The sequence below is a fragment of the Mus pahari genome, chromosome 1, assembly GCF_900095145.1.
Source record: "Mus pahari chromosome 1, PAHARI_EIJ_v1.1, whole genome shotgun sequence".
Taxonomy (NCBI): Eukaryota; Metazoa; Chordata; class Mammalia; order Rodentia; family Muridae; genus Mus; species Mus pahari.
The window spans coordinates 151,834,631-151,856,016 of record NC_034590.1 but is presented as its reverse complement, the minus strand read 5'-3'; the positions used below and the strand labels follow the sequence as shown (position 1 = coordinate 151,856,016).

The 21,386-nt window shown below is 43.7% G+C and overlaps 1 protein-coding gene across 41 annotated transcripts in view; it reads left to right on the top strand.

Annotated features, from left to right (window-relative positions):
- The window catches only part of Sorbs1 (sorbin and SH3 domain containing 1), a 223,240-nt gene that overhangs the window by 80,002 nt on the left and 121,852 nt on the right, over nt 1-21,386 (top strand). Inside the window, exon 1 of one of the 41 annotated variants that reach the window (XM_029532574.1) lies at nt 17,990-18,015. The exons of the other annotated variants lie outside the window; for them this stretch is intronic. The gene's annotated coding sequence lies outside the window, so the exon portion shown is untranslated. Of the gene's footprint in view, nt 1-17,989; nt 18,016-21,386 lie in introns of those variants that run through there. 41 annotated transcript variants of the gene reach the window in all.

The following is a 21,386-nucleotide window of genomic DNA, read 5'->3' as shown; positions in this document are numbered from 1 at the left end:
GCCGTATCTATTTGTAAAAAGGAGTAAACAATAGTGTCCTTACCAGAGGATTGTTAAAAGTAAGAATTATAAAGCACGGTATGAGAAAACATTTAATAGTCACTAAACACACACACACACACACACACACACACACACACACACACACACACACCTATAATTTTGGTTTTCAGATTTTTGAGACATTTGACCCTGGGCAGGTATTACTCCAGCTCTCTTAGCCCCTGTTCCTTGTTGTTTATATACAGTGGAGATAGCCAATGTTCTAATGTATTAAAACACTTTCCAGAAGGAATTGTCAGAGCTGGGATCAGAACCCATGTTGCTTTAAAAGTATCTGCAGGCACATATGTAGCCATTTATGCAGGCAGGTGGCTGTGCATGTATTAATAAGCCTTTCATATCATATATGTGTTGAGTAAAAAGCCAGTCTCCTCGCCGGCCTCTGTCCTGTCTCATTTACCTGTGCTGGTATCTCTGGTGTCGTTGCTATCTGATGTCCCTATCCGCTGTGACTTTGAGCTCATGTCCTCTAATGGGATCTTGGGGGGCACACCAAGGTAGCTATCACTCTTTGGTCTTAGTGCTTCATCTCTGGCTGGACTTGGCTTTGAAGACCAAAATAGTCTATTGTATTGTGAGACCTGTTGAAGGTATTACATCCTTGTATTGTGAGACCTGTTGAAGGTATTACATCCTTCCGGAAAAGGCTAATATGAAATTCCCCCACCTCTGCCTTCATGCTTGCGAATGAAGCTCTGAGGAAATCATTGTATTGGGGAATAAAGCAAAACAAAACAAAACAGAACAACAACCCCAGCTTCAACACATTTGCTGATTCCCTGTCACTTAGACATTTTTCATGTTTGCTCATAAAATGGACACTTTAAAGTGCTGTAACATAATGTATTAAAAAACAAACACTACCCTCTATGAGTGGCGAAAGGTGCTTTAGTACTCAAACCCTATTTTGGGCCTCTGGAATTCAGTTCCTTCCTGTTGCCAGCTGAACCTGATGCATTAGATGAAAATATATTCCTATCTTCAAATGTGGACAGCGGGACATTCTGTCCTCTGAATTTCAGGGTTTGACTTGGGTGTTGCAGGAAACTTGGCACCCTCCCTTTTCAAAATAATAAACAGACATGATGTGGCCTCGTGTTTCCTCTGATGGGCTTAGATGCTATTGCCTCATAAAGGCTGATTCATAGACAAATGGTAACTAATTATAGTAGCTTAAAAATAATACCCCTGTTTCAAGTTGGCAAGGCAGGATGCCATGCGAGTCTTGGAGGACATGAGAAACTCTGTTTCTTTGGTGTTACGGCAGTGACACACACTTTTCTATTTTAGCTGCTTGGTGGTTGTACTGGTTCATTAACTGCTTTCTTCATTTTAATTTTTCTAGTGCCTCCTCTGTGCACAAATACAGGAAATGTCTTTTTCTTGCTAGCTGCCTACCACATACATACATACATACATACATACAAACAAGCATACACACACACACACACACACACACATATATATTTACCTGTTTGTTCATTCATTCACTCATTCATTCATTCATTTCTTTATCTATCTATTGTGTACCAGGGATTCTTGTCTATTTATTTGTTTGTTGGTTGGTTGGTTGATTGGTTGGTTTGTTGTGTGCTGGGGATCTAGCCTAGGACCTTGTACACGTCTTCTATACACTAGGCAATGTTCTTAGCTCTACTGATGATATCTTAATGAAACTGTGTCATGTTTGAAGAAAGCAAGTGCATTTTTTTCTAGTTTAAAATGTTCAGAATCCTATGAAAAATAGCAGGAAGTTGTCTACTTCTTCATGGGAAGTATAAATGGCATATTATGGCATGCTTTTAAAAAGAGCAGTTGGTTATTATTTCATGTGCATGTGTGGGGTTTGAGTGTATGTATGTGCACTGTATTTATGCAGGCCCTCAGAAGCCTGAAAAAGCCATCCATCCGATCGATCCCTTGTAACTGGAGCCGTAGGTGGTTGTGAGACCCTGGACTTGGGGCCTGTAAGAGCAGCAAGGACACTTAACTGCTGAACAATCTTTCCAAAGGATTTTTTATCACAGATTATTTTCATTGCCTCTACCTCACTGTGAATTAATTTTACTTCAGATTTAGTTTTCTTAAGTAAATAGACCGTATGTGATTGTGTATAAAAATTAAAAATTAGAAAAGTATCTGTGATAAAAAGTGAATCTCCTGCCCTTCCTGCACTTGCATAGCCCTCTTCAGATGCAGTCTGGGCCCCACTTTCCTGCATCTCTCCTGGAGCTGTCTTTTGCATCCACTCAGGAGAACCTCTGTGTAGCCCCTCCGCCATATTCTTTACCTAGATGTTGTTTTCTTTTAATCCATGGTCTTGAAGGTCTTCTCACTTTACAAATTGAATTGCTTAGTCTCTGAAAACCAGTTTTTTTTTTTTTTTTTTTTTTTGAGACAGGGTTTCTCTGTATAGCTCAGGCTGTCCTGGAACTCACTCTGTAGACCAGGCTGATCTCGAACTCAGAAATTCACCTGCCTCTGCCTCCCAAGTGCTGGGATTAAAGGTGTGCGCCACCACGCCCGGCTTTTTTTGTTTTTTGGTTTTTATTTTTTGTTTTTTTTAAACCAGTTTTTAAAAAGTGGCTGTGTGATTGTAGAGCAATTGCTGTTTCACTCTTTTACCTGTGAAGCTAAGCGTGGCATTGTGTGAATAATGGTGTCCATCCACTGAACTGTTTTGCTGCTATAAGCAGAACTCTAGATCTCAGGGATATGAGTACTTTCTCCTGTTACTATTGCACTGTGTGGTTTTAGCCAGTTAATCTTTTTGTGCCTCACTTTCCCCATTGATACAAGGATATTCATCTCCATGTGAAGATGTGATCATTAAAAACACTAGCCTCTATTGAGTGCTCAGCCGTAATTGGTGCATCTCTATTAACCTTGCCCCGCCCCCGCGCCCCCCCCCCCAATCCCCAAGACTCAGGAACATCCATAAACAGGAAGTAGGAAGAATATGCCAAGTGGGGCTTGGGGAGCATGCTGTCAAGTGTGTCCTCTTGACATGACTTAGCCATTCTACTTGTAAATAGGTATGCTTACCTGTGCAAGATCAAGCCAACAGGACCAGTCATTCCAAGAGGCAGCATCAATTACACTTATGGGGGAAAAAATCCCAACTAAAACACCTCAAACCCAAACAGGTGAAGGCATGAATTAGAGAGGGGGACATATTTGAAGGAGGAAGGGGGGGGTGGGTTAGGATATATGTGATGAAGAGGCATTGTTTATAGGTATGAAATTGTACAATAGTCTATTACAAAGAAACAAAGCCCTACCGGTCTGTATAAAAGTGATAGGCCAATGCTGGGCATATCGATAGCCGTGGGATGAACTTAACCTCTGCATGTTCCTGAACTGAGCTCCTGGACTTAGAAGCTTTGACACAGTATGGTGTCTGTGGGTTATATGTGTCTCTTAGATTTTCTCGGATCCCGTGTTCATCCTCTTCTGTTTCCTGTTATTTTTTTATGACGTCCTAGACAAGAAAAGTGAAGATGGTATTTCAAGCCTTCTTATTCATGGGTTCACACTCCTCAAATGCATGTCTAATAAACGATTTCCCCCCACATATGACCCAGGCAGAGCTTTATAATAATCAGATGTTTATATTTAGGTAACTATGTAGCTCATGTGTGCATATATGGTTCAGCATTTATTGAATGACTTCTGCATGTTTTAGGCTATAAATAGAATCTTTAGAAATGTCTAGAAGGTGCACTTACTCTGGTTTACTTGTCTTTGGCAGTGGGAGCTCAAAGGCCTCTTGTCTTACAGCAGTGGAGACCACTCCTTTTGGATTCAGATTGACGTTTGTTAGGTATTTGACCTAGGAGGGTCACTTAGCTTCTGTGGTTTGCTTCTCCCCTTACAGATAGGATAACAATGACAGAAGACAGATGAAGGGCCTGACAGTGTGGCACGGAGCAAGTGCTCATGGGCTGCCTGTTCTTCCCTTCCATCTCCCCTTCTTCCTATCCCTGCCTCAGTCTCTTGGGAGTAACCTCCTTGACCTTGGCCTCTGATGCTTTGGTCAGCTCCGTGCTCCTCCTGACTCATGCCCTGGATGCTTTCTTTGCCTTAATTTGGGGTGGTGGTGGTGGTGACAGCAGCAGCACCAGTTGCTGTCACTCTCATTGTACCAATTGCCTCTCTCCTAGTGAGTCAGCCAAATGTAACGAGTGCCCACAAGTAAGTGCCTGGGGGGAGATGTAGCATCTCCTACACCTCAAGTCAGCATTGTGTCTTTGAAGACAGTGGCCAGCAGCAGCACTGTGGAGTGGAATGGCACCTGGTGCCTGATGGTAGCCTCTGAAGGTCTTCAGAGAGAGCTTTCCACCAGCTATCCGTTTGAGGTGTTTGACTAGACCATGTCAGTGGGAGACCCTTTGCCAACGGTGTTGTGCTATTGGAGGAAGAGTGGTACCAAGGAAATGGCTTCATTTCGTCCGTGCTCCATGAGAACAATACTTGTGGGCGGCTACTTTTGCCTCTCCAGTCCTGCTTTACTCCAGAAAAGCCTGGGCTGTTTGTCTTTCAGTCCTAGTGGGCAGCATAGCTTGGTTCAGAGATGGGATCTTAGTCAGGCCAAAGAGAAGGGACGGATGGAAAGAGCAGAGGGGCCTTTGCTGGGCCCCAGAATTACTCATTTAGATAGCAGCTACTCTGTTTAACAAAGTGTTTTGCTGTGAATATTTGAAATAGCAGTCACACCCTTATGCAAATGTAAGAACTACAAGTTCTCCAAAGACAAGCAGGCCAGGCCCTTCCCACTCCGAAGTCCTGGGCATCTTAGAAACATAGTCACCTGAGGCTTCTCTTTCTTTTGTTCGATCTCTCTGTCCTTTACGATCTACCTCAGCCCCTACTGCCCAGCTGAGAGTTCTTTGACCCCACACTACTTGTTTGGTAAGTAGATAGAGGGTTTTCTCTAGAGCTGTGATTGTTGGAGCTCTTGTCCTTTTTGCATCTATATATTGGCTTTCCCACTAATTCTATTATTTAAGGCAATTGCTATCAACCCTGTCTCGCTGCCGCAGAGGGCCGTTGCAGCAACAGCGACATACTAGCTAGAAACGTACACCATAACTACAAAGTTAGGAAGTCTGCTGTGATTTCCGCTGTCTGCTGTGTAACAAGCTTAAATGATTCTAACTTGTAGCCCAAGGTTTGAGAACCTCTACTATAGCGAAGAGCAGGGGGTGGGGAAGCCAAAGACTTGGTGGTACAACCCACTAGCTCCCACATTACTCTCTCTGACTGACATTGAGAAAACAGTTTTTCTTCTCTTTGAGTATTTTTGTTGTATTGGTTGCTAATGGATGTCCTACTTGTAGGGATGAGTGTGGAATTCTGGGTAAAATAGACAATGAGTGTTGCTTTTGTTAATTTGATAGGAGTTTTGGGGGTTGAGGGATAAAAACGTGGTCCCCCTATGTTGCTCAAACTAGTTTTGAACTCTTTGAGCTCTGTCCTCTATCTTTGGAGGAATTTTTTGGGAACTGCAGATGGGTGCCATCGAGCCCATGTTAAACAGGGTTCTTTTTGGTAGGAGTTTTCAGGTGTCTAGCTATGTCTTTGATGGTCTTTGAGGTCTCCTAAGTGGGGTATTACAACCTTTTCACAGCTCCTTTGCAGACTTCCCTGGGAATAGTGCTTTGTGGGACATATTTTGGGTATTGCTGGCTTTGCAAAGGATGACTTAAGAATGCTGTGAGCCTCAAGGTCTTATGGCCTGATAAATCAGCGAGAAAGAGACTTCCAGTACAGGTTAAGTCAGACACAGTGTCAGCATTTATAATTTAGGCGAGCTAGATTTCTAGAGCAGTTGAACATTGAGATGGTATGTGAGTGAAAGAAAGAAGTGAATACAAATGGAGGACATGACGGCTCCTAGGAGGTGGGGGAGGAGGTTTATTGTAGATCTGAGGGAGAGCATAGCCAGAGGCAGGGATTGTCAGCGGGACTTCAGAGTGAACAGGACCCAGAGCTGAACCGTGTGAGGAGAGAGGAAGAGGAGAGAGGGAGAACCAGGACACCAAGAGACCAAGAGGGTAAAGGGTAGACGAAGGGTCTGGGTAACCAAGATAGCTGGATTATTTAGGGAGGGGTATGCCAGCCATACACTGTAATGGGTAGGGACTGAGGGATGCTGGGAGACCGGTAGCCAGGTCCACTTTTATATGTTAAATAGGCACCTCAGCCATTTGTCCAGATTTGAGACCTAAAAAGAATGGAAGTGAATAAACAGTGAAAAGTGAAGTGTGTGTGTGCGTGTGCACCCACTAGTGTTAGATTTAGTCAGTGAGTGTTTTGTCTGCATGTATGTATGTACACCACATGCATGCTTGGTGCCTATAGAGGCCAGAAGAGGGCATTGGATCCCTTGCAAGTAGAATTGCAAGGTGGTGAGCCTTCGAGTGGATATGGAAACTCAAACTTCTGATCCTCTGCAAGAACGACCGTTGAGCCATCTCTCTAGCTCCAAGGTTTTATTGTTTCAAAAGAAGATTTTTTTTTTTTTTTTTTTGGTCTAAAGGAAGAAAATAGTACTTTTGGAGGAGGTGGGGAAGATGGGGAAAGGAAAATGTCATTTACTGAGCTTATCTGAGGCCTGGCAGGAAACATATGGTACATTCAAGTCAGGTAATTTGAGGAGATTTTAATAAAGGAACTATTTTTAAAGGGCGTAGGCAGGAGTGGGGAAAGCAACTGCGGTAAGAGTGACACAGGACTCGATTTCTCTCTGTATCTAAGGCTTTCTTCGTGCCATATTCAATCATCACAACACCCAGGGTAGGTGTGATGACGTCACACTCTGCAGATGAGGAAGGGAACCCCCAGGAGAGGAGCCAGGTTTCCACTCTGCCCTGTCGGGCTCTCTTCACCTCAGGGCTCTGACTTTTTGACATTGCAATATGACCTTGTTGGATCCCCGTTCATTGCTGGGCTGCATGTGGCCAGTGAGCACCTTCCTTCCTCAGTCTTCCTCAGCGTGAGAGGAGGCTCTGTAGAAGCTCATGTTCTGAGCTGGATGTCTTGACGTGAGTGAGACAGCTTAGCTAGCAGGGCCTCAGAGGGGGAGGAAGAGGTGAAGTGTTTAAGGCCCGTGGCCCATTCAGGGACAGCTTAGCAGTGGGCCTAGAATGAAAGGGCACACTGTTCACCCGGTGCCTTAGCAGACTGGAGAAGGGGGTGGGCAGACGGTTGGCACAGGGCCATCATGGGATGTAGGTTTGAATTGGGCCATGGTTGCCTGGTGAAGCCTCTTTAGCCGGAGCAGGCCTTTGCTAGAAATTGATAAAGATTACTTTTTAAATAAGAAATTTTATTTTATTTTTTTACATTAATTTATTTACTGTGTGTGCACACGTGCTTGTATGTGGAGGTTGGAGGACAACTTAAAGTCAGTTTTCTCCTTCCTCTTCATGGGCTCTGAAGAGCAAACTGCAGCCGTCAGGCCTGGTGGCAAGCACCCTTTGGGCTTTTGATCTTGCGGCCACAGAGGTTGGATTTAAAGAACTGGTTTTTACTTCCTCTGCGGAAGTTCCAGAGTATATAGTACTTCATTTCTCTTAACCCCAACATTTCCATAGTACTTCTGTGGGGTCCCCACGTTGGTTTTCATTTGGGTTAGTCTTTAGTACTCAATAACAGTACTTCTCACACTGAAATACTTTCCATACCAAAAATAAAAATATAAAAAGATAAAACACCTCTTAGAGACTGTGTGCAAGACTGCCTTTGCAAACATCTGGTAAGAATAATAAGTTTTTTTGGAAGACTGTGATTGCCAGTGGATCCCCACCTCAAGGTCCATGGGGAGTCTCTGGAGTAAACCTTTATTTCCTGTTGCTTCCACACAGCAGGCCCTTCATGGAAATATTTCACATGTTTTCTCAGGCAGCAGGAAACTTTGAGGGGCAGACAGGGCTGAGGCCCCAGATAGGAACAGAGCCAGTCTTTGCCCTCTCTATCCCATCGTGCATGGGGAGCCAGCCAGGCCTTGCCACTTTGAAGCTGGGCCAGTTCCTTGCCCCACAGTGCTGAAGACTCCAGCTCTCCCCAGGCTCCACCAAGGCCTGACCTTGTCACACCTTCAACTCTTTCGAAAGGCAGGCATAATTTTAAATGGTCTTAAATATCAAACAGCTCCTATCCCCCACCAACTTGCTCAAGACATCTCCTAAATGAGAGAATAAAGCTAATAGGAATTCCTAAAAAAATCCAAGAATTCTGGTCTGTGGAATTCTTTCATCTTAAATCCTTAAAACAAAGACAGAACAAAATGGAAAAAAACAAAAACAAAACAAAACAAAACAAAAAACAGTTATTGTTCTAGAGAGTTTTAAAATGTTTATTTAAATTAGTTAAAATAAATTATATTTAAAAAAAAGTAAAGTAGCGGCTGTGGAGATGTTCAGCTATTAAGAGCACTAGCTGACTTCTTTTACAGGAGACCCAGGTACTATTCCCAGAACCCATGTGACAATTCACCACCATGTGTAACTCCAGTTCCAGGGAATCTAACACTCACGATACAAGTCATGCACAGTGATCCAAGTCACACACGTGAGGCACAGACATACCTGCACACAAAACAACCATAGACATAAAATACAATAACATAATAATAATAATCATCTCAGGAACTAAAAGCCAGGAATGAAAAGATCAGGTTAGTAATGTTTCTAGGGAGACAGATCCAATTAGCTGTGGTATGGGAACTTTCTTCCTTTCTCAAACAAGAACTTACCTTTCCTGTGTCTAAGGTGTCAAAACCACTAATGAGTTAGTTGTTCAGGCACAAAAGGGTCAACCCTCTGATGAAACTACTGAGGTTTACCTTCTTATCAAATTTTATCGTTTTCCTCTTCCGATTTTCCCTACAAGTCCTTTCATGTACCCCTCCTTGCTCGCTTTCAAATTCATAGCCTCTTTTTTCATAAATTGTTACATATGTGTATATGTGTATATATGTGTAGTATGTATACATGTGTATGTATGCATATGTATGCATGCATGTGTATGTATGCATATATATACATGTATATATACACACACATATACATATATACATATATATACATACATACACTGTATTCCTGATTACATAAATCCAGCCTGCTCGGTCTACTGTCACTGGTCTGCATGCTTCCAGGGCTGCCCGTGTGGTGTAAGGTAACTAACTGTGCTCTTTCCAGAAGACTATTGCCCCTGCTCTCAGAATTCCTTTTTTCAAATTAATTAATTAATTAGTCATTTAATTATTTAATTTACACTCCATATTTTATTCCCTCTGCCCCCCCCACATCCCATACCTCCTCCCCACTTGAATGTCTCCATCCCCCACCCCACCTGACCTCCAAAATCCCTGGGGCCTCCAGTCTCTTGAGGGTTAGGAGCATCATCTCTGAATGAACACAGACTCGGCAGCCCCTCTACTTTATGTGTGTTGGGGGCCTCACATCAGCTGGTGTATGCTGTCTGTTTGGTAGTCTAGTGTTTGAAAGATGTCAGAGGTCCAGATTAATTGACTGCTGGTCCTCCTACAGGGTTGCCCTTCTCCTCAGCTTCTTTCAGCCTTTCCCATTAATTCAGCAACAGGGGTCAGCTGCTTCTATCCATTGATTGGGTGCAAATATCTGCATCTGACTCTTTCAGCTGCTTGTTGGGTCTTTCCGAGGACAGTCATGATAGGTTCCTTTTTGTGAGCACTCCATTGCCTCAGTAATAGTGTGAGGCCTTGGAACCTTCCCTTCAGCTGGATCCCACTTTGGGCCTGTCGCTGGACCTCCTTTTCCTCAGACTCCTCTCCATTTCCATCCCTGTAATTCTTTCAGACAGGAACAATTATGGGTCAGAGTTGTGACTGTGGGATGGCCCCCCTCTCCCTCACTTGATGTCCTGTCTTCCTGCTAGAGGTGTGCTCTGTAAGTTCCCTCTATCTGGCATTTCATCCAAGGTCCCTCCCTTTGAGTCCTGAGTGTCTCTCACCTTCCAGGTCTCTGGTGCATTCTGGGGTCCCACCAACCTCCTTCCTCCCGAGGTTGCCTTGTTTCCATTCTTTCTGCTGGCCCTCAGGGCTTCAGTTCTTTTCCCTCACCCAATACCAAATTAGGTTCCCCTACCCCACTGCCCCACTTCCTTCCCCCCCTTCCCTACCCCCATCTCCATCTACTTTCCCTCCCAGGTCTCTCCTTCCCTCCCCACTTGTGATTGCTCCCTCCCAAGTGGGACTGAGGTGTCCTTACTTGGGTACTTCAGCTTGTTGACCTTTTTGAGTTCTGTCCTTTTAAATATACTGAGCATCATAGAAAATGGTTGTAATCATGAACCTGAACTTTTAAAATCTGGTCCGTATTTTAGCAAAATCTTATTATTCCTTGTCAAGAATTCCAAGGGCTCTGTGATTGACCGGGGGCAGTTGCAGAAGGTGTCGCTCTGATTCCCATCTTCATAAGAGGCTCAACTGTGGCTAGAAGCACACACTGCAGCTCTCCCTTCCCCCCCTTATGCCCCCCAACCTTCCACAAAGCACAGCCCTTCTCCTTTTCACTCTGGAACTCATTGAGGAAAATCACTGTAAAGTGGATGATTTTCCACAGACCGTGTTTGCAGCTCTCTGTGAAAATTGGGATCTTAGCTGGGTATGACGGTGCTTGCCTTTTTTTTTTGTTTGTTTGTTTATTTTGTTCTTGTTTTTTTGTTTTTTGTTTTTGTTTTTTTCGAGACAGGGTTTCTCTGTGTAGCCCTGGCTGTCCTGGAACTCACTCTATAGACCAGTCTGGCCTCGAACTCAGAAATCTGCCTGCCTCTGCCTCCCGAGTGCTGGGACTAAAGGTGTGTGCCACCATGCCCGGCTGGTGCTTGCCTTTCATTCAGCCACTGAGGAGGCAGAGGGGAGTGGATCTCTTAAGTTTGTGGCCTCCTGACCTATAGAGCAAGCTCCAGGACAACCAGGGTCACATAGAGAGACCCTGTTTCAAAAATAAAAACTTAAAAAAAAAAGAAAAAAAAAGAAACAAAGAAAAGGACCACTGAGATCTTTAGTTGCTTTATAATGAGCTGTGTCAGTTTGAAGAGTGTGACATTCTAACTTTCGACTTTTTGACTTTTGAGATCATTGAATCGCCTAATATAGAATGGGAAGGAGTTTTGAGTTCAGGATTTTCTGATCCTATCTGACCCCAGTTGCACTCACAAAGAAGTGGTTTTAGTTTGTTTGTTTTTAAAAAAGAGTAATCTGGCATGTGCTTTCTTGCATTTGTTTAAGGTGAATTTGTTGGTTGTTAAATCTGCGTTGTCACATGAGCATTGGCTGCACAGTGGGGGGATTTCGTATGTTACATGTGTGGCTGTAAACATAATCTATTTTGTTTACTGTGGTAAACTGTGGGTGTGCCTGTCGTGACTTGTCACTTGGTTAGGATTTGTATCTATTTTTATTTGTAATGCTTACTGACTTGATTCATTATGAAGTTCTGAAAAATTAGAAGTCAGGGAAAATTAATTACTGATACAAGGAGATAGAAACTTTGAGCCCAAGGTGGTTCTAATAAATCTGGGATATATGAGGCAACTTGGGAGCTGTCTTGGTTTTTTTGTTTTTTGTTTTTCTTTTAAAGATCTATTTATTATATCTAAGTACACTCTAGTTGTCTTCAGACACTTTTTCTTCTCTCTCTGGTCCCGCTCTCTCTGGCCCAAAGATTTTCTTTATTTATTATATGTAAGTACACTGTAGCTGTCTTCAGACACCCCAGAAGAGGGCATCAGATCTCATTACAGATGGTTGTGAGCCACCATGTGGTTGCTGGGATTTGAACTCAGGACCTTCAGAAGAGCAGTCAGTGCTCTTGCCCACTGAGCCATCTCTCCAGCCCGGGAGCAGTCTTTAATGTCCACAGTGGTCCTCTAAACGTCTCTCATCCCACAGAAGAAAATTGGAAATCAGTCATTCTTTAAAAGTTGGGTTCACAATTAACCAGGGTCTTTCCTTATGCAGAATATCCTCTTAGTTCTTTGTGGACAGCAGGTGTTTGTATGTGGAAGGTATTTATAGAGAGAGTGTTTCCTAGTATCATTTGGCTTTTCATGTAAAATCAAATCAACATCCTTAACTGCACCCAAGGCACTGTGTTAAAATTCAGAAAGAATATTAGCAGCGAATAAAGAATTTTCCTTTTTTTTTTTTTTTTTAAGTGTGCCGTTCTCCCTACCATCTGCTCTGTAAACACAAAGGTAAAAGCTTTCTTTGAAAGGCTTTTTTCTTTGAAGAGCTCATTTGCTGTGTGTGACTCAAAGCCTCGTCTTTGATGGGCAGAACTTGAGACAGGAATGGGGAAGCTTCCTTTCATCCCGTCCAGGTCCCACACTGACTCTGACCTTGTGGGCTGTCTTCCTCTGTCTTACTCAGAATGCTTTTCCATTAATAGAGTGAAAATGTCAAGTGAGGCCATTTCTAACGTGTTTCCGAACAAACGAAGCCTGGCGATGATGTTTATTGGATAATTTCACTGTGATAGATAACTGAGATAGTTCCACTCAAGTGTCTCCTACGCCTGAGAGTTTCCAGTATCCCGTAGAGCTGGAAAATCCAAAAATCACAAATGCGGACTGTTGTAGGGTTCTACCGTGAGCAAGTTAAATGGCAGGGTGTGCACAGTTCCAGACCCTGCCTTCAGAAAGAGATGCCTCCTTTGAGGGAAGAGTAAATGTTGTTGAAGCTGTCACATACACGGGACACAAAATGACATAGACAGCAAGTGCTTTACCAGTGTTGTCCCCACCACACCTGGAGCTGCCACAGCAGCTGAGTGCTGAGGTGGCTATCGTTTTCCAGAGGGAGAAACAGTACCTTGCTCCAGGCTTCTGCACTGACAGAAGGGAGTAGCGCTGATGTCTGAACTGGGCCCTGTATTCTTTTAAACGGTTTTAAGTTTAATTTTTGCTCATTCTGTTGTGAGTGTGCATGTGACTGCTATGTGCGTGAGGACAACTTTTGAGTGTCAGCGATACGCTTTTATAGTGGGATCTGGGCGAGAGGCTGGGGTGGGGTGGGGAACTGAACTTGGGTCAGGAGTGTGTGGCCAATGCTTTTACTGTTGTAGAAATGGTATGCCTTCCCGAAAGCTCTGTGGTGCACTGGTCCGGCTCAGGTGAATGCTCAGAGAGGAGCTGGCCTTGAATAGGTTTCACTGACTTATATGGACCCCAGGCTGGTGCATTTTACATACACTGGTCACCACCCCTCCCCCAGTCCCTTTCTAACATCTATGCCAGAGGAACTGGGCACATCTTTGCCACTAGAGTTGACAAGAGCCAAGTCAAAGGAGTAAGCAACTAGCTAGACTTAGGGTGCCTGGCATTGGAGCTGACTCCTTAGGTAGAACTGAGTAGAGTTTTTAAAATGTCCATTTTTTTTCTTTTACACATTTTTTTTACTTTCTCCCTCCCCCTTCTTTCTCCTTCTCTTTCCTTCCTTCGTTCTTTCTTTTCTCCTCCAAAACAGGGTTTCTCGCTAGCCTTAAACTCAAGAGATCCACCTGCCTCTGCTTCCCAAGTGCTGGGAGTAAGATGTGTGCCACCGCACCTTATTCCCATTTTGTCATTTGATCTTATTATTTGTTTGATTGTTTGTTTTTTAAAATTTTTATTTTCATCTGATGTCCTTATTTGGGGATTTTTCACCTTTCTAGTTTTAGAATCTGTGCTGTGAAGGGCCTCAGGGCGACTGATGTAAAGACGACGCCTTCACTGGTCTTCTAGTGGACAGGGCTCACTCAGACCTGCTCACAGGCCTACTTCAGGAGCTTCTGTTGACTGTCCTCCTCTGAGGGCATCACATGGCTTTGAAAATAAATGTCAGTGACTTGCCATTAAGCAACCTCTGAGCCTCAGATAGTAGGCCTATCAAGGGCAGTGTGTGTGTGTGTGTGTGTGTGTGTGTGTGTGTGTGTGTGTGTTTGATCCCGGAGCACAGGTTGTGGTGCCACCCAGAGACTCCCAGGAACTGTATAAATGTATTGAATAGTTTGTTTAGAACATTCTCCAAGTCACCATTCAAATGCCACAGAGAGGACTTTGAAAACAAACAGAAGGACCCAAAATGTATGAGTTCGGCCATGGAATTCAAGGAAGGACTTGGGTTTTCCCGTTAAGGTCAGATAGACAGGAGTTCACAGTTCTATTTCTTGTGGGTAGTGTGTCCCCAAGAAACAAGTCACTCCTTTTTTTTAATTAGTGACAGTTCCCACACCAAAGAGTTATCAGGATTAATAAGATGGTCTTTGAAGTGTGCCTAGCCCTCGATGGTGGCAGGACTTACCACACTAGCAAAGTCAGATACAGCAGGTTTGGGTAGTTGAGAAGAAGCAGGAAGCACAGCTTGAGGCTGTTTCGACCCCACACGTAAGAAAAAGCACTTTGTGCTGCAGAGTCGTGAGGAATTTGCTGAAATCTCTGTCAGAGGCATGTTCATCGGGGAGTGAAATGCTATTTCTGGAAAGTTGGTCTTAGTTTTTCTGGGAGCAACCTGGTCTATATAGGTGAGTTCAGGGTCAACCAAAGCTACAAATTGAGGCCTTGACTGTGAAAGAACAAAAACAAAAACAAACAAAAACAAACCCACAAATTTCTGAAGTCGGGAAAACCTAAAGAGGAAAGAATGGATGATGTTAAAAATACATGCATCATTAGAACTTTATTTCAAAACCTTCATAGCAAGAGAGAAATACTTAAGAGGAAATACCATGCATACATTATTATCATGGCCAGATAATGTAACAAATTATAGCTAAATCATATGAAGTGTGTCTCAGGGAAGTGACACTGGGTCTTTTTATTTAATTTATTTAGTGTGTGCTTACATCCATTCCTTCTGTAGTTTGAACAGTACTTAAAAAATGAAACCTATTTGAAATGAAAAAGGGTTTCTTTATCACAAAAAGTAAAATATTTGAACAATCTCTTTAAATTTTTTTTTGTTTTAATGTCTTTGCCAAAAGAAATTCTATTGTTACTGAGTGGCACTGTGTTTAGTACAAATAACTGGAGACGCTGGGAGCTTTAAGAGCTTGATGCAGTGAAGAAGGGAGGTAGGCAGGAAGTCCTCACCCTAGCTGAGCTGTTGGTACTTGGTGGCTGATGGAGAAGGGCGAGCAGGTTGTCTTTAAGAGGGTTTACCATGCTCCAGTGGATGGCCACACATCCAGGGGCATCTGGGCAGTGCAAACTGGACCCAGTGTTGTAAAAAACAAACAAACAAACAAAAAAAAACCAAAAAAACCCAACAAGGACACAAACTTGTGTAAGTAGGAAAGTGGGGTGCCTCTGTGAGGGTTTGGGGTGCTGGCGGATGAGATCTGAATGTTTAATATGATGGTCTCAAGGAACCAACTGAGGAAAGGGTTTGATGCGGTGTGAAATTAGCCCTCACACATTGTTAGGACTGTATGGTAGGATGTAAGTGGGGAGTTAGAAACACTTTCATGAAAAAGCAAAACATCTGCTTGTTATGTTGTGTCGACATTTTATAGGTTTTGGCCACTATGAAGTATGATGTGAAATGGCTTTCCATTCAGGGCCCCTTTGAATTCTTTGCTCTCCCAAACATCCAGCTGAGATGTGTTGAGATAAGAAATGCCTGTGCTTTTACTGGATTTCTCATTTGTAACCCAGCGCCAGGCTGCTTGCAGACCGGGCCGGCAGTCATGACTAGCAGGCCCTGTGTGTGGAACTGCACTCACACATTGCTTTATTCCCTGTGAAAATTTTACAGGAGAAGAAGAAAAAAAATCTGTTTCCTTGCTTAAATGAAAGCCCGACACAATAAGTACAAAATATCAATACTATGCCAATGAGTGAACAAATACCTCAGCCATCTCCAGCTCCGTGAGATGGCTTGGATTTGGCTGTGGACATTGAATGGTTGTGTGTTTTATACTTGTGTTGGTCAGTGTTTCTCGGACTATTGCCTTAAAACCTCACTGCCAGGAGCAGTGGTTGCAGGCGCCACAGGGCTCCTCAGGCAACCATCTGGGAGCAGACCCTACAAGTGTTTTAGAGCAGCACTTCCCACAGCCTGCAGTGATAGCAGTTTCTGAACAACAGACACCCTGTGGAACATCAGCAAAAGATGCACATTAACTTGCTTTCTAGCTGGAAATTTTTTTTTTTTTTTAAATCTAGAGAGTTCAAATTCATGCAGAAAAATTGAGAGCCAAGCCGACGTATTTTGAGCCCAGGATTTTACTACTGTATGAAGGAGATTGGAAAGTTCAAGGCATTGTATACTGTGTCCTCAATTTGAGCAATAAAACTGATTTTTTTTTTAAAAAAGTACAGGTTAAAAATTTAGTGGAAGGGCACAGAATAGTTTAAAAATGTTACCGTTGTTTTTCTGGATTCTGTAATTCATCAAGTGGCAATTTAAAATACATTTTTACTGTCTGTAAGAAAAAGCTTGTATTTGAGAAATCATTTATTATGATGCTTGTGAATTTATAAAACAGCAAATGTGGAGGGGATGGGTGAAGAGAGAGACCCAGTGTCTTAGCAGGGTCCATCAGCATCCCTTTGTTATAACTTTTGTGATGAAATCAAAGTCAAGTAGGAAATTGGAGTCTGGTTTTTTTTGTTTGTTTGTTTTTTTAACTTTTTATTGATTCTTTGTGAGTTTCACATCATGTTTTATGTAAAGATATTATTGGGATTTTTTGTTGTTGCCTGGCTAAGATGTTATAATTATCTATGAGAAACAACAAAAAGCTGGGCAGTGGTGGCTCATGCCTTTAATCCTAGCACTCAGAGGGGTATCTCTGAGTTCAAGGCCAGCTTTGAACAGAGCGAGTTCCAGGACAGCCAAGGCTACACAGAGAAGCCCTGTCTCACAAAACCAAAAACCAAACCAACCAACCAACCAAACAAACAAACAAAAATTGACAATGTGGATATCAGAGAATCTGTCACTTTATTTAACTTTGACTCAAAAGACAAACAAACAAAAGATTCCATATGATATATCTATGCTTAATTGAAACCNCCCCCCCCCCCCTCCTTAAAGCCAGGATCTCACTATGTAGCTTAGGCTGGCTTTGAACATGCTGTCATTCTGCTTCTTATCCCAAATGTTGGGATTATAGATCTGAGCCACCATGCCCAATTTGAATGAGAGGTGGTGTTGGTTGGTTGGTGTGGGGGATGGAACCAGGAGCTGGTGTATAGAAGAAAAGCACTTCACTGTTAAGCGCCACCCCAGCCCTGTGACCTCATAGTGTCAGGAAGTGAATGAAATAAGACTTAGATGAAACCTTGATTTATGAATAGTTTGATATGTATCTAAATCTCTATATCAGTGTGGGCAAAATATATGGTCTACTTGAAATAAATTGTCTTTATGTAACTCGTCATCATGTAAGTAGCTATCAATTAAAAAGTAAATACATATTGGTAAAAAAAAACAAACTAATTTTGGTAATTTAATAATTGGTCTCTGCCCCTTCCCTATTGATATTCTCTAAGCCAGGGCTAACATTGATCCACTTCTCATCCTTATTTTATGTGTCTTTACCTCCTCCCCCATCATTTCTTCCTCTATTTAAACCTCTCTAAAGACCGAGGGTTGGGAGGAGCAGTAGGAACCCCCAACATGTCCTCTGTGTCTTGCCAGATGACATTTCTGCTTCTCAGCTTCTCAGCTGGGAGGGCCCACTCTGGGGTGACATCCTTATCTTTCTGACTGTTAGTTGCCTTCCAGCACTGAGATCTGAGTTCCCATGACCCAGGCACTCTATTTATTTTCTTAGCTAGGAATTTCCAGAGCCCCAGCTGGGATGCCCTTTGCCTTCCGGGCAGCTGGCTTCATTCGGAATTTAATGAGCTTGCTGAGTCCAGTGGCCAGAGAAGGGTTTCCCTCGCTGGAAGGACTCTGACACTTTTTCCTGTAAAGTAAGTAATTGCCAGGGGCTGCCTGGCTCCAGGAAAGGGCCTTTTCCGCCCTCTCACCCATGGTCAGGGCCTAGGGCCTAATCCCCAGCCTTCTCACCCTGTTCTTCTTTAGTTTTGAGGTAGCCATCAGTGAAGGAGGAATATATTTTAAATCCTTGGTGTTTTTTAGTTCCATGTCCACTGGGGACAGTTAAGCAAGCCTGTTGGTGAACTTGCGTTGGCGTTTGGGATTTCCATTTCCCACCACGTCGGCTTCTCTGCATTTAAGTTTGCTGGTTAGGTAATAAACAGCTGTGATTTTAGCAGGCGGGAGCTTCAAGTGCTTGATTACCACTCTGAGAGTTCAAATATTCCTGTTTTTATTGAGGGCTTTAGGCACGTTTTAGATCCACCTCCTCCCTGCCACCCCCATTATAGTCTTTACATATTTATAGAAGAGCCTGGCTTTGCATTGTTCTGAGGAAACAGAAGGAAGTCCACAATTATAGACTTCTGAGGCTGCCTGGGTTCCTTTGGCCACACGAAACCTTCCTGAGAGCAGACGGTGGTGACTGGATGTTTCTCCCAGCCCCCATCGAGATCACTGATTAACCTTTGTCACAGATGGCCAAGGACTTTGCTGTCTTGCAGCCTCCAGACTGTAGAAGCATGGGTCCTGGGTAGAGTCACCACAAGGTTGGAGTTAAATATTCTCTGCCTGTGGCAAGAAAACCTTCATTCCTGGCAGTGGCTTTTCCTTCTTCATGCTGGACCCAGAGGGTTGCAGTTACAGTTAAACAGTGACTAAAGAAGCATTCCATTAACCAGAATTTCTACTCATCTCCAACTCTCTTCTACTTTTGGGGTCAGAGGGAGACAAGAAGAAAATAAGCCAGTCACGTCAACATGGCGCTCACGTATGAAGCGCTTCCTGTGTGCACAGCAGTATATAGACGGGCAGAGGCCCCTGAGTCCTTGTAACCGGAGTCTTGGCGTTATTTTACTCCTTTGGCATGTCGGGACACAGAGGTTTACAGTGTTAGCAGAGACAGCGTCAGGCACTTAGAACTCTTCTGTGCTGGTTAGAGTTGTTCTCTTAATGATGAGCTCCCATTCTTGCCTCTGCTGTCTTCTGCAACTAACCCCAGAAGGCAGAGCCCTCAACTAGTGGCTCTTGAGCTCTGTCTGTCTGTCTGTCTGTCTGTCTCTTAGCTAGAGGCTAACATCTGGTGTCTTTATTCCTTCTCCACCTTACTTCTTTTGCGATCTATTTTTTATTATTTTTAAGTTGTATGCAGGTGTGTTTGACCTCATGTGAGTTTGTGTACAGGAGTACAGGAGCCCTCGGAGACCAGAGGTGTCCAATGCCCTGGCACTGGAGTTAGAGAGGACTGTGAGGTTGTGAGCTGCCTGTAGTGTTTGGAACTGAATTCAGATCCTGTGGAAGAACAGTGAGTGCTCTTTGTCACTGAGTCTTTCTTTTTCTCTGGGCGTTTCCATCTTACTCACCCACCTTTTTTTTTTTTTTTTTTTTTTTTTGAGAAAGTACCATTCATTATCTGGACACATTTGAAGGCAAGCCTCGTGTCTGCCTCTGTAGCCCTGGGGTTGTAGGCATGCACTGGCACACCTGGTTTTTATGTGAGTGCTGGTTTTTGTGCAATGATAGGGGCGCATGTAGCCCAGGCTGGCCTTGTACTTGTGTAGGTAAGAATGACCTTGTAGGGCCGGGCGTGGTGACGCATGCTTTTAATCCCAGCACTCGGGAGGCAGAGACAGGTGAATTTCTGAGTTCGAGGCCAGCCTGGTCTACAGAGTGAGTTCCAGGATAGCCAGGGCTACACAGAGAAACCCTGTCTTGGGAAAAAAAAAAAAAAAGAATGACCTTGTAGTTCTGGTTTTCCTATTTCTATCCCCCCCAAATCCTGGGATTACAGATGTGTGCCACCACACCCAGCTCTGTCCAGTTTCTCATGTTTAGATCAGGTGTGAGTTGTGAAGACCGGATCATTTGGGGTTAATCACTCTCGTTAACATTGATTAGCTTTAGACCGATCCTGCAAACATCTAACTCTGTCAGCTTTTGTTCTGTTTTGATGAGTTTGTTCTGTTTGCAGTTTTTCTACTTAGCCTCTTTGAGGTCTACAGGATTGTCAACACCTTTTTGTTCCTGGTAATTTTCTTGTCAGCCATCAAGCAGTAGGGCGGGGGGGGGGGGGGAAGCCTCCCTATGGGCAGCAAACACAGAATGATATTTAGGGAGCATGCTTAGATGACCAGATTCCCTCTGAATGGCAGGTTTTGCTACCCATAAGCAAAAAAAGGCAAATGTGGAAATGGTCACTTGTGGTTGCTGTAATCAAGGGTCCTGTGCAGCTTTTCGAAGCCGGATTGCAGGAAGCTTTCCCTCAGGCAGAGGACACTTGTACCTTGGGACTTTTCATATGTGCCTCAGGGCTGGCGCGCCCTCCTGCCCCCTTGCTCCCCACTGCTCTGGTGCATCCTGAAGACTTCTCAGCAGCAGTGACTCTTGGATCAGGGAGCGTCTGTGGTACTCATCTGGAGCTTAGTGGCCTGATAGAATGCCACCGCGTAGTGACCAAGGCCATTTGGGGATGTCTACGTTTCTGCATGGTCTTCTGTACGGATCCTTCCCTGTGTTCTGCTCTGTGAGCTGTATTAGATGCCTCTGTGGGAACTCCGGCTCAGGTGCCATGAGCTTCTTTTTCTTTTTCTTTCTTTTTGTTTTTTTTTTTAAAGATTTTATTTATTTATATCTATATTTATTTATATCTATCTGCATGTACACCTACATGCCAGAAGAGGGCATCAGGTCACAGATGGTTGTGAGCTGCCACATGATTGCTGGGAATCGAACTCAGGACCTCTGGAAGAGCAGACAGTGCTCTTAATGACTGAGCCATCTCTCCAGCCCCTGAGAACAGCTTCTTATGACCAGAAGGAGTAGAAGACAAGTTTATCTCCAGATTAGGCAGTGATTGCCTGTAACATATGTAAGCTACTTTGCTCATTACAGAAATTAAAATTCACAGAATTGTATTAGGAAAAGGCAGGTCATGCTGCCTCATAAGGGACAGAGAGGAGAGCCAGTTGTGTCTGTCTGTCTATCTGTCTGTCTGTCTGTCTCTCTCTCTCTCTCCCTTTGTGTGTGTGTGTGTATGTGTGTGTGTGTTAGGGAGAGAATGCCGGGGATGGAAACTTCTGAGTTGTATCGAGTAGTCTTTTCTTTCTTCTCACCCAGACTATCACCTCTCAGGGCTACAGAGATGGCTCAGTGGTGAAGAGCACTGACTGCTCTTCTACAGGTCCTGAGTTCAATTCCTAGCAACCACATGATGGTCTACAACCATCAGTAATGGGATCCAACACCC